The sequence below is a fragment of the Natator depressus genome, chromosome 2, assembly GCF_965152275.1.
Source record: "Natator depressus isolate rNatDep1 chromosome 2, rNatDep2.hap1, whole genome shotgun sequence".
Taxonomy (NCBI): domain Eukaryota; kingdom Metazoa; phylum Chordata; order Testudines; family Cheloniidae; genus Natator; species Natator depressus.
In genome coordinates this window covers 55,414,007-55,426,295 of record NC_134235.1, presented here as the reverse complement: position 1 = coordinate 55,426,295, position 12,289 = coordinate 55,414,007, and the positions used below count along the sequence as shown (strand labels likewise).

General features: G+C 40.3%; 1 protein-coding gene across 2 annotated transcripts in view; it reads right to left on the bottom strand.

Annotated features, from left to right (window-relative positions):
* ELOC (elongin C) overlaps nt 1-12,289 on the bottom strand; it is a 28,562-nt gene that overhangs the window by 15,212 nt on the left and 1,061 nt on the right. The window lies entirely within an intron of this gene.

Sequence of the window (12,289 nt, the reverse complement as noted above, 5' to 3'; positions counted from 1 at the left end):
TGCTTCAAGCTGATTTGCCATTATTGGTAAAAAAAGAAGCAGTTCAGTGGTATTGATCATCAGCTTTGTTTATTATGCAAAGAATAATAATGAGGCACTGGTTAAGATGTTAGCATCTAGCCAGAAGTTAGCTGAATCCATCCACAAATGGTTTGCATATAGTTACATAACATACATGTGTTTGAAATCATTTACTAATGTGTACAGGACTTGCGAGACCAGTTCCACACATGCAGTCTCTCAATGACCTACTGCATATGATGGAGAGCTGCAATATCGCAGAACGGATCAAGCAACTTGATCAGGTTGAATCGACAGCAGAGCCAACTTTTGGGATGATACGGTGATACATGAAGAGGGTTGAGTCTTTGCTGCTCTTTATTTGATCTGTGGGACTGCTAATTGGAATTTGCACCTTGTAGCACTGGAAGACTATGTGACATACTTTTTTGTTTTAGATTTAATCAAACTATTCCGCAATGCTTGTCTGGTACCTTGCTAAAATAAGAAGTTTAGAAGATTCTGATGCCGACATATGGGAAGAATTCTGAAAAGGAAATTGGGCTGTTAAAAGGTTGTCAGTTCCCTTCTGTGCACTTGGTTCAGATGAAGTCCTAGAAAATGAAAACAGAGCAACGAAAATTGTTGGGGGTAGGTGGCCATAACAGCATCCAAATGCTCTTTCCTGACAACCCCATAACTCCATCAAATTTCAAACAAAACATTAATCATGGAGGGATGACTTCCCCAGAAGTAACCAAGCAACATCTAGACTCATTAAGTACTATTAAATGCCAAGAAAGGGCAATTTTAAAGCTACAGGATGAGCTTATTCAAATTGCATTAGCATATGACAGAGCAGAGCTCATTAATATCATGACAAAAGTACTATTCAGTAGTAAGATAGCTAAAGATGTCAGTCGAATGGATACTTTGGGTTTCGAAGGCTTCACACGAGTCATGACCCATAGAATTATCCAAGGTTCTGTCAATCTATGGGTCCCAATCAAGAACAGACTAAAGTTGTGTTTGTATGCAAAGAAAATCAAAGTGAAGGTGCATGGACTGTTACAAAGTTAACCATAGGTCATGGTTTGCTTCTCTCCTGGTCACGTCCAGATATCATGATGTTGATCTACAAGACTGGGAAAGTATGAGTTCTCCATAGTACCACAACTGATGTTTGAATGTGACAGAACAATGCATACGTGCCAGGCAAAAAGAAAATTAATGCTCCTCTTGCATGGCCTTTCTTAGCCAGCACCTATAGACAACATGACCAGTACGCTATGCTAGCAAAGGCCTTTCAGTGTAGCAAACATACATGATATGGCTGAGGAATAAGCTCTCGACAAACGAGGAACTGTTAATATCTGCCCACGATTTGACTGAATACTTCATTATGAGGTTACAAAGAAAATACTGGACCTCTGACAAAATCCACTTCATGTCTGACACCTGTGTAGAACAATCAATTAAAAATATTACTAGAAAGAAGACACTTTGTGGTCTTGTATCTGCCCAAAACAAAAATCATTGACTCAACAAATATCTTCAATGTCACAGTGAAGAAGCTAGTCTCATATTTGCATGAAGGAAGAGATAACCACATACTTTGCAGAAAAAATGCTCCACTGTGCCTTTGCATTGCTCAAAGAATTTTGCTGTTGCATGGAGTAATAAAGCTATGTCCTCAAGCTCCTCAGTGGTGTTTCTTTGTAGTTCCCATGAGGAGGTGGACACTAAAATTATCTTGCATGCCATCAAATGTCACAAAGAGAGGTGCTACTGTTCTAGTGCTCTGTGAGACACTACCCAAGACTTCAGCAAGATTCTGTTTTTGTACCTGCTGTTTAGGAGCAGAATCGCTGTATATCCTTCAGAGATGTGTTCCTATCATTTGAACCATTAAAAGCTGCCGCACTGCCAGGTTTCCATGTCCTTTCAGGATGTGTCACTGGAAGGTTGGCTGGAAAGACCAAATTATCTTACTGGAAGGCATTTGATTCAGCCTCCAAAGACTCTCTTCTCACTCTAAAGGTGCTCAGAATGGCTGAGACAGTCACCGATGAGGTCAAATGGACTGTAGGCATTCCTATGCCAAGTTTACCATTTGAAGACCAACATTACAATACTTGCAGAGCTATGTTGATGGATGTTTTCCAAGGAATGAACAAATGAAGAAAAACTGCCCCCCAAAAGGGGTGTATTTATACTTGATATCAAGACGGCAAATCACCAAGCAATGGCATTCCATGATGCTGGGGGGAACCAAAACTACCCTCCCCTAGCGGACATGGATATGTCTTTGGTGTGATCAGTATGAAGTGAGCTGTAGCTCACGAAAGCTTATGCTCAAATAAATTTGTTAGTCTCTAAGGTGCCACAAGTACTCCTTTTCTTTTTGCGAATACAGACTAACACGGCTGCTACTCTGAAACCTGAAGTTACACAAGCTCCCAAAATCAATCCTTCAGCTAATCAAATGCTTGTGTACAAAGACCAGATGATCACCACTCTTCAAATGTTCGGCCAGCAGCCTACCTTGTACAAAGATGTGCGACTGTGACGTAGACAAGGATCGGTGTGACATGTCTAGCAGCATGCTGTAGACAGAGTCAACACTGACAATGATTGATGAAAAACATGTTTTCAGTTCTACATGCCAAGGCTAGCTTCCCTTGGATTAGCCAAGATGCATGTCTTATGTAAGCAATGCATCCCTGTTGAAAGTATAATTTTAAAAAAAAGTTGACTTTTAAACATTTTCTCAACTGTTTATCTACATAACTGTTCTAGGTTTGTCATATTTTGTACCATTTTGTTTGTGGGCGATGGCCTTTTGAAAGAAAGAAATGGGTTGAGTTGGTTATCTAAATTTCCACCAACCAGAAGATCTGAAGCTGGAGGAAGAGACGCCCAACTGCCACAACACAAAGGGTGATATCATAGAAATTATGATCCTGTAGATTTTTATGAATCAATTGGCACCTCTCTGTCCCTTCTACCACTAACCATGGAATGAGATTTTACCACATTATATTCCCAGACTATTACAACTCCTGTTGCAGTATGAGGAAAAAAGAAAAGGAGTACTTGTGGCACCTTAGAGACTAACCAATTTATTTTCTTTTTGCGAATACAGACTAACACAGTTGTTACTCTGAAACCTGTCAGTATGAGGAAACCGTTCAGTGCAAGGGCCAAGTAGGTATGATACAAAGCTGGAGAAGTAATATTTATCTTTCTTTTTCGAACCCTCTAGCAGAGGATCTCCTATGCTTCCTTCCCCACCCACAGAACCATTCCCTATACTTCAAAATCAGTAGCAATGAAACTGATTAAGACAGCATCAATTCCACTTTACTGCTAGGAAAGTACTACCAGCAGCAACAGCAGTGCAGGTGTAATCCTGAGTAGGAAAAAAGCAGGAGGGGTGGAGGAGTAGGAAATGGCAATCCTAAGACAAAGGAGGATATGGGAGGAAAACAAAAGGGAAACTGGGTGAGTTGAACCCAGGAGGGACAGAAAATAGGTAACCTAGTGACAGCCTATTAGAATCCCTTACACCCAGTCAGAAGAGGCTGGGAGTGCTACACAGGTAGCACATAATCTCCCATAAATGCAGTATTTTGTGAGAGAACAAGTGCATTGTACTATTTTCCAGCAACTACCCTCAGGATAACTGGAGCAAATTCAATATGATCCAGAGCAAGCTGCAACCAGCTTTCCCCAGCCAATCGGAAACAACGAGCCACAGAAAACTGAAAAATAGGATGAATGAAGGCAACTGTATTTGATGTTGATGCCTATCTAATTTGTTATTTTAATACCCCAGAAACAGAAAAATCCAGAAATAAAAAAATAAAATTTGAAAGTGGTTAGAAGAGTGCAAGGGTGAAGAATGTCACAAGTTATAATTCAGATTTTACTGCTTTCAGACACCTTTCCCCATATACAGTTTTTGCACACAAAAAAATCTCACACAGAAGGCTGTACTCACAATTCAATGCTTTATCCAGCTAGGATTACTTTGAAGTTGTCAGCTATACCTAGTCTTTCCCAATTGAGCTGCAAGTGGTCATAAGTATTATTTAATTAGTAATAAGTTAGAAATCGGCAAGTCAAGTAATTTAAGTGCATCCCCTTATAAGAGCAGATTTCTCAGTATATTTTCTAGTAGCAGTTTACATTTGTGACCCAGGGACCTCTTGATGCCAACTAGCAGAGTGCACTGAGGATGCAAAGAGTTCTACAGGGATCCCCTAGGTCACATATATGCATAATAATTCACAAAATTACACCAAAAGGGTGGCATACGAGATCTGAGAGCCAGTACCCTACTGGCCATCATCATCATTTCAAAATGTACGTACAGATCATATTAAAAAAAGAGTTATGTATCTATACTGGAAGTTAACTCAAAAGGTTTTGAGAATGTAAGGCAGGTAATAAGTAATTGGGTTCCAGGCAGTGGGTAATAGAAGCTTTTTAGTGTGTATTGTCTACTTCACAATACAGGCCTATTTGAATATGGAGCCAAAATGCTAATCAAGAGAAAATGTACAGAATAAAACAGAACAGCAGGAGGGGATCCCATTTGAGTACAGAAAATGGATTGTTGAAGTATATCTGAGGGACAGAGATCCCCTCCTGGATTTTTTAACCACTGAGGAGGCAACCTGATAGCGTGACTTGTCCTGTGAATGGAAGATCACAGCCAAGCCTGGCTGTAATACACTGGAAGGATCTTGGGTGAGCTTTGCCCTATGAGACCTGAAAGTAACTAGGTAAACAAGTCTAGCTTCTAGAAAGCGAGTTATGATTTTATTTTATATGTAACTATTTGTTTCCAATATTTCTACTTGCTATCATTTGAATCCCTACTCATTGTTAGATATTTTTATAGTGAAAACAAGCAAAAGTTTATTTAAATGCTGTCTGTTAAGCGGAGCGGCAATCTAAGGTGCACTGGTAAGCTGGCAGGGTACCGTTTTAGAGAATTCACAGGTTGGCTACTCCCAAAGAGCATCCTATGGATCAAGGGCTGGACATTCTAGGGGGATGCTCATAGCATGTCTATTGCTAACCTGCAGAGGGACAGCGGAACCTGTGTTGGCTAAGAGAGAAGTGCTTGTGTTGCCTATGACCAGTAGAGTCAGGGAGCGGATGGTGAGCAGACACAGACAAAGTTTCTTCAGACTAAGGGCAGGTGGTAGTGAGGTGCCTCAAAACCCTGACTACCTCTGGGAAGTGTCATAACACTTAAATACCATGTTTCTTCGGAGAATCTGGAAGCACCTTACTTAAGTATTAACCTCATTTTACAGAGGGAAAAACTGAAACCAAAGTTAAGGGCCAATTTTAGGGACCTAAATATGCAGAACAAGTACTTTTGAAAATTCCACTAGGAATTTAAATACAAACACACATTTACGGGACAGAGTACTTGTGGAAAACTTGCCCTAAGTGACTTAATCAAGGTCACATTAAGTCAGCGCCAGTCAGGAAGAGGATCCAAATCTCCTAACTGCTAGTCATCTCCTCTAGTCACTAGTCCATGCTGCCTCCCTTTATCATATGGCCTTTCCCTGCCCATTCCGCCGAGAACCCACCTAAATAACAAAGATGAATACTAGACATTTTGTTGGTTTCCGCCTCTGGAGCATCTCTTCAGGGTAGAGGCTTATGTGATATTACCAAAACAGGCAGCTAAGCAACCTTGCTTAACTCCCAAAGTGCACGCATGTTTAGTTAGCAACAATTCCGACACCATTTCCTTTACATAAACACAGAAAACACAAAGCAAAACATTTAGAGGCAAAACAGGAAAAAACCCTACAACAGAACTGTAAAGTGTTTACAAAGTTGCTAAACGATTCACCTTACCCAAAATAATATTTATATCTATTTATGATTTTCACAAAATTAATTATTTGACAGACATGGAAAAATGGTCACTGGTTTCTCTAAATTGAGTAACAAAATTCATCAGTAATTAAAAAGTAGTCTTATACCAGTGCCTTAAATATGCTGTGTGGATGTTAAATTCATGTATTTTGTAAGAATAAGGATTTTAAATCAATTTTTGTACATAATTTCCCTACTTCAAACTGTTTTGCAGCATAATGTATGCCGGTGCCTGTTACCTTCTCCGCACACAGAAGTTGTTGCAGTTCAGCATTGTATACAACTGTGTACAGTTGTTTCAGAATCAACCAAAATTAAGAAAGCTGCAATGTAAATCTGAAGCCCACTCAACTCCTCTCTCAGTGTCAACATCTGACATTTGGGTTTTGGGCCTCCCCCCTCCTCTCATCAACTATTTTAACCATTTCCTATCCATAACAGTATGGATCTTAGATCTGGTTTTTCCTTGCAGGTTACGTATTCTCTGCTGCTCAAACCAAGTGGAACATGGTTTAAGTTGTTGACAGTTTTGACCAGGAATTAATATGACTGCAAAGAATCCAGAGTCAATATGACATCCAGGATGGTTGATTTATACAGCCTCTTTTACACAGAGATATACAGGATTATTGAGATACAAGGACAAAGTAAGGGACCCCAAACCATTAACCCTGCATTTTCTATATAGTAGCCACATTTTTTCCCCCTTAACTTGAATTTCCTAGCTTTCAGATGTTCATTTTTAAAAGCAAAGATACTCTTAAGTTATTGATATGTATTTAGAACCTTAACTCTAATTCAACAATGTTTGGGACTCTTGCAATAAGCCAACAGCTATGAACGTTTCCTATTTTATTTAGAATTAACTGGTTTTTAATTAATATTATATTGCTGCAAACCTCCCCAGCAGAAAATTTCTTAAATAAATTTTATCTAAATACTAGAGACTTTCCCCACATGTCTCCAGTCAGATACTTCAAAGAGGAATACATTTGTTACTGAATAGTGAACAGGTTTTTAGAAGATGCTAAGTGATCTGCTTGTAGCAAGCTCTCAGATTTCAGTAACAGTTGCTCCCTGTAATAAGGATTATTGGAGTGGAGGGGGCGCGCAGGGGTTAGCTACAACAGTTACATATAAAAAACTCCATACACATCAATGAAAACTGTTTACTGTTAATTCCAAATCAGAAGCAGAATGTCAAACTATTCTCACATGAGGAAGCGTGCCATGAATTACAGAAATTTAATGCTTGCATAAGTGCTGAAAACAGTCAGGATTGGTCCTGCATGATTTCTCCTTCTAACAAATGACAATTGAGGCATTCAAGACTGTGAACGGTGAAATTAGTGAAGACAGAATAGCATCTTGTTTTTATCTTTCTTGTTGCAAAATAAGATGATGAAATTAAAAAAATAATATATTCCGAATAATGAAAATAGAAAAATTTTAAAAGGCAGTCTCATGGCAAATCTACTGCTGAGGAAGGCCATGGATAAGCTGTAGCCTGATAATAAAGAGGGCTGAATGATGTTCTAAATCACTAACATTTGCAACTGCAAAAGTAATCAAATAATATGCTTTAGGATATTAGCCTGCAGGAGTCAAGAATTTTTTTTCCAACCTGTGGTACAAATATTACAATAGAGTAGGTGCTTTATATCTGTTCTTTGCCTCTCTGAAGCATCCAGATATGATACTGCTGAAGGTAAAATACCATATTAGATTAAAAAAATAAGAATTGACATTGATTGGTCAAACAAACATATAGGGTTACAATATGACTGACACACTCCTGAGTGGGTATTTAAAAAAGCGCCCCCAATTACAGCCTTACGCAGACCACCCTGACCTTGGGTCCAGACATGCAAAACTTGGAGCACAGTACACATTCTAACCCCTTCAACACACATGCCTGCCAAGCTGTCAGGCAGGGATTGGAGGAAAATGAATAGCACCTTGGCACTATCATGCAACCCACCAGCCATTACCGTGGGTGTCAGTGTGCTTGTGGTATAGGTCAGCAGCAAGTTATTACCACACCCTCCCCCCACAGTAAGAAGAAATGGAGGGAGTTGTGGCTTGGAGGTATGTTTGAAGCACAATATCACCCACGCTATTCAGGAGATATGCAATTTACAGACCACCTTTTGATCAAGGTTGTACCTAGAAGCACCATTTAGCCCTAGAGATTTTCCCCATAAAGATGCTAAAAAAATTCATACTGGGATATGACTACTGGCAAAACAATGGAACAGTCTTCAGTCTGCAAACTAAAATAATTTGAAGAGAGGTTTAGACAATGTAATTGTTTAAAACTGCTCTCTTCAAATGTCATCTAAAGAAATTCAGCATCAGCTGCTATGCATATGCAAGACAGACACGTATTTAAAGTACTAGTAAGTACCTCAATACTCAAAGTTTTACCCAGTTAGTGTTATTCATGTGAGAATGAAGACTGTTAGGCCATCTGGTAAATATCAGTGTGCAAGCAGTGGGCCACTTAGATGGTTCTCTAACCCTGGGGGTATTCAGATGTCTTTCAGGGAGTAGTACATCAACTCATCTAGATATTTGCCTAGTTTTACCACAGGCTACAGAAAAAAAAAAAAAAGCAAAGTCAGTACAAACTAAAATTTCATATAATGACTTGCTTATACTGCTCTATATACTATACACTGAAATGTAAGTACAATATTTATATTCAGTTGATTTATAATTATAGGGTAAAAATGAGCAAGTAAGCAATTTTTCAGTAACAGTGTGCTGACACTTGTATTTTTATGCCTAATTTTGTAAGCAAGTAGTTTTAAGTGAGGTGAAACTTGGGGGTACACAAGACATATCAGACTCCTGAAAGGGGTGCAGTAGTCTGGAAAGGTTGAGAGCCACTGAAATAAACAGTCAAATATAGATATGCAAAGGCATATTTATCTGTTCCAGTAAAATAGTGGCTACTGTGTCCACTGGATAACAAATTCATGACAACAGCATACTTAACTAATTTATGGTAATTAAAGACAACTGTGGGCAGATTTTGGCGATAGTAATTTTAGAATATTAACATCTAGCTATGTGTGCTCAAACAACATATTACATCTTACTTTTAATGTACTCTATTATATCCATTTTTTCAATATACTAAGGAAGTAATATGAATGCCTTCACCATCAGTACATTAGCATACAAATCAAATATGATTCAGAGAGAGTTCATACCCCTAAAGTTTTCAAAATGTCATCTTTACACAAATAAATACAGAAGTGTGTGTAGGGACAAAATCAGAAAGGGTAAGGAACTACATGAGTTACTACTAGCAAGGGACATAAATGGCAATAAGAAGAGTTTTGTAAATAGGCACAGGAGAAAGACCACAGAAAGCGTAGGCCCACTACTTAATGGGGAAGGAGAGCTAATAGCACATGACATCAAGAAGGCAGAGGCATTTAATGCCCATTTTACTGCAGTCTTCACTATAGAGGTTAATCAAGATCAGATGCCTAGAACAATTAATATTAACGACGAGGGAGAAGGAACAAAATCCAGAATGCAGAAAAAACAGGCTAAAGACTATTTAGATAAGTTAAATGTATTCAAGTCAGCAGGATCTGATGAAATTCACCCTAGGGTTGGGTATTTAAGGAACCAGCTGAAGCAATCTTGGAACCATTAGTAATTATCTTTGAGAACTCATGGAGCACATGTGAAGTCCCAGAAGACTGGGGAAGGACAAACATACTACTATTTTTAGAGAGGGAACAAAGAGAACCTGGGAATTATAGACCAGCCATCCTAACTTTGAAACCTGGAAAGATATAATTATTAAACAATTTGTAAGCACATCCAGGATAACAGGGTAATAATTAATATCCAACATGGATTTTTTAAGAACAAATCATGCTAAACCAACTTTATTTCCTTCACTGAGCAGTGAATGGAAGGGTAGGGGGGAAGCAATAGACATGATTTATCATTATTTGAGTAAGTTTTGATGCAGCCCCCCATGACAGTCTCATAAGCAGATCACATTTCTGTAGTTTAGATTAAAATTACTAGAAGGTGGTTGCATAACTAGTTGGAGAAAACACTCAAAGTTTATCAATGGTTCATTGTCAAAGAGGGAGGATGTGTCTAGTGGCATTCTGCTGGGATCTGTCCTGGGTCCAGTATTATTCAATATTTTCAAGAATGACTTAGATAATGGTGCAGAGAGTATGCTTATAAATTTTGTGGATGACATCCAGCTGGGAGAGGTTGCAAGCACCTTGGAGGACAAGATTAAAACTCAAAGTGACCTCAGCAAATTGGAGAGCTGGTCTGAAATCATCAAAATTAAATTAAAAAAAGTGCAAAGTACTGCATTTAAGAAGGAAAAAAATCTAAGGCACAAATACAAAATGGTGAATCTTTGGCCAGACAGTTGCGCTACTGAAAAGAATCTGGGGGAGTATAGTGGTGTGAGCAGGGTCCTAGAGCTCGGACTCCAACCCAAGCCCAGAAGTCTACACAGCAACGAAATGGCCCGAGTCGGCTGGTACAGGCCAGCCACAGGTTTTCCTCTGCTGTGTAGACGTACCCTACAAGGATAGCTAAGTACTGGATAGGCTTCTCTGTGGAATCCCAGTCACTGGAGGTTTTTAAGAACAGGTTAGACAAACACCTGTCAGGGATGATCTAGGTATTCTTGATCCTGCATCTGTGCAGTGGGATGGACTAGATGACCTCAATGTCCCTTCTAGCCCTATGTTTCTACAAAATATTGATCAATAAACAAATAGGCTAGGTGGAGCAGTGGGCTAATGCATTAGCTTTTCACCTACAAAAGTATAGTTTTAAGTTCTGTTTTCATTCTAGGTGATTAAGTTTTAATGTTATTCTAGGTCCCACTGTCATTGGTTTACTTCACATAGTTACCACACAATTTCTTGTAAGTGCATTTACTGCTCAGGAGAAACAGAACTGAAAGATGAGTTACATCCAGATTCACAAAGATATTTAGGTTCCCAATTTCTACTGATTTCTATGGAAGTTGGAGTCTAGATACCTTTGTGATCTGGGCTTTTGTGCAGATCAGGACTGAAGTATATTAATAGAGCAGTGTGAAAGAAAACTTGCACATCTATTTGCAGTTCAGCTGGCTAAAGGCTGAGGGATGTGGGGGGTCCAAATGCAGCTGGTTGGGGCTCAATGGGGTGAGGGTCTGGGTGCACGGGGCTCGTCAGTGTAGTCCAGGTATATAGGCGTCGGGGCTTGTCGCAGTGGGGTTTCCTGTGTGTCGGGCTCAGCTGTTGGTGGTCTGAGTGCAGGGGTGGGGGTCCAGATGCGGGAGGGGGGACAGGGCTGGGGGTAAGGGGGCTCAGCAGGGAGGGCCGGATGGTGGGGGCATCCAGATGCACAGGGGTTGAGCAGCTGAGGGAGCAGCTCCCCATAGTGACCCCTCCCCCTGCGGCTGAGGAGCAATGGGGACAGGAAGCAGGGGCGGGAGGTAGGAGAGGATTCTAGAGGTGGGTCTGACCCAGACCCAGCCACTCCATGCAGGGAAAGTGCACTCCTTACCCACCACCAGTCCAGTGCAGTGCAGGAGCCACCACCTGGGGCATCCCAAGTCCTGGGTGGGCTGGGGAGGGCAGGGTGCAGGGAGTAAGTCTTGACAGGGGTGCCCAGAGCTTGGAGGGAGGGTCTGACCCAGAACCAGCCAAGGCACCTCCAGCCCTCCCCTCCCCAGTGATTTACCTCTCCCCCAGCTGCTCCAGGTGCCTGAAACCACATGCCCCCGCGTTGCTGCAGAAGGATACATGAACACTCTTGCAGCTTCCCTTTGCTTCCCCATCAGAAAGTCATTTTTCTGCAGGGACGCAAAGAAATCTGCAAATTCTGCATGCATGCCGTTGTGCAGAATTCCCCCTGGAGTATTATTTGTAGCATTCTAATTACAAAGTGAACACTCAAGTCTAATCTGCCTTCATACAACATGAGAAACATGAACAATGATACAGAAATATTGCATCAAGAAAGTCTTCAAAACCATCTACCCTTTACATAGACATATAGGTAATTTTGGGGAATGTGGGGGAGAATGTGAAGGGAACAGTCAAATAAAATGATTGTGTATAAGGAGAAAACTTTTAGTACACTGTTCTATAAATACTCTGCCTTCAACCCTGGCATAAGTTATTTTCTGGCTCCTCATTGAACACAAAATTCTTTCTTGTTTTAAAGTAGAACCCAGCCACCCCTTTATTTCACTATACCAATGCCAAACCCAAGCCTTCCACACTCCTATCTCTGAGGCATTGTCTATGTAGGGAACTTTACGAAGCTTTTCCCACCTGTACCATTCCCAACTCACCTGATCAGTGGCAGCCCTAGTACGGAGGAG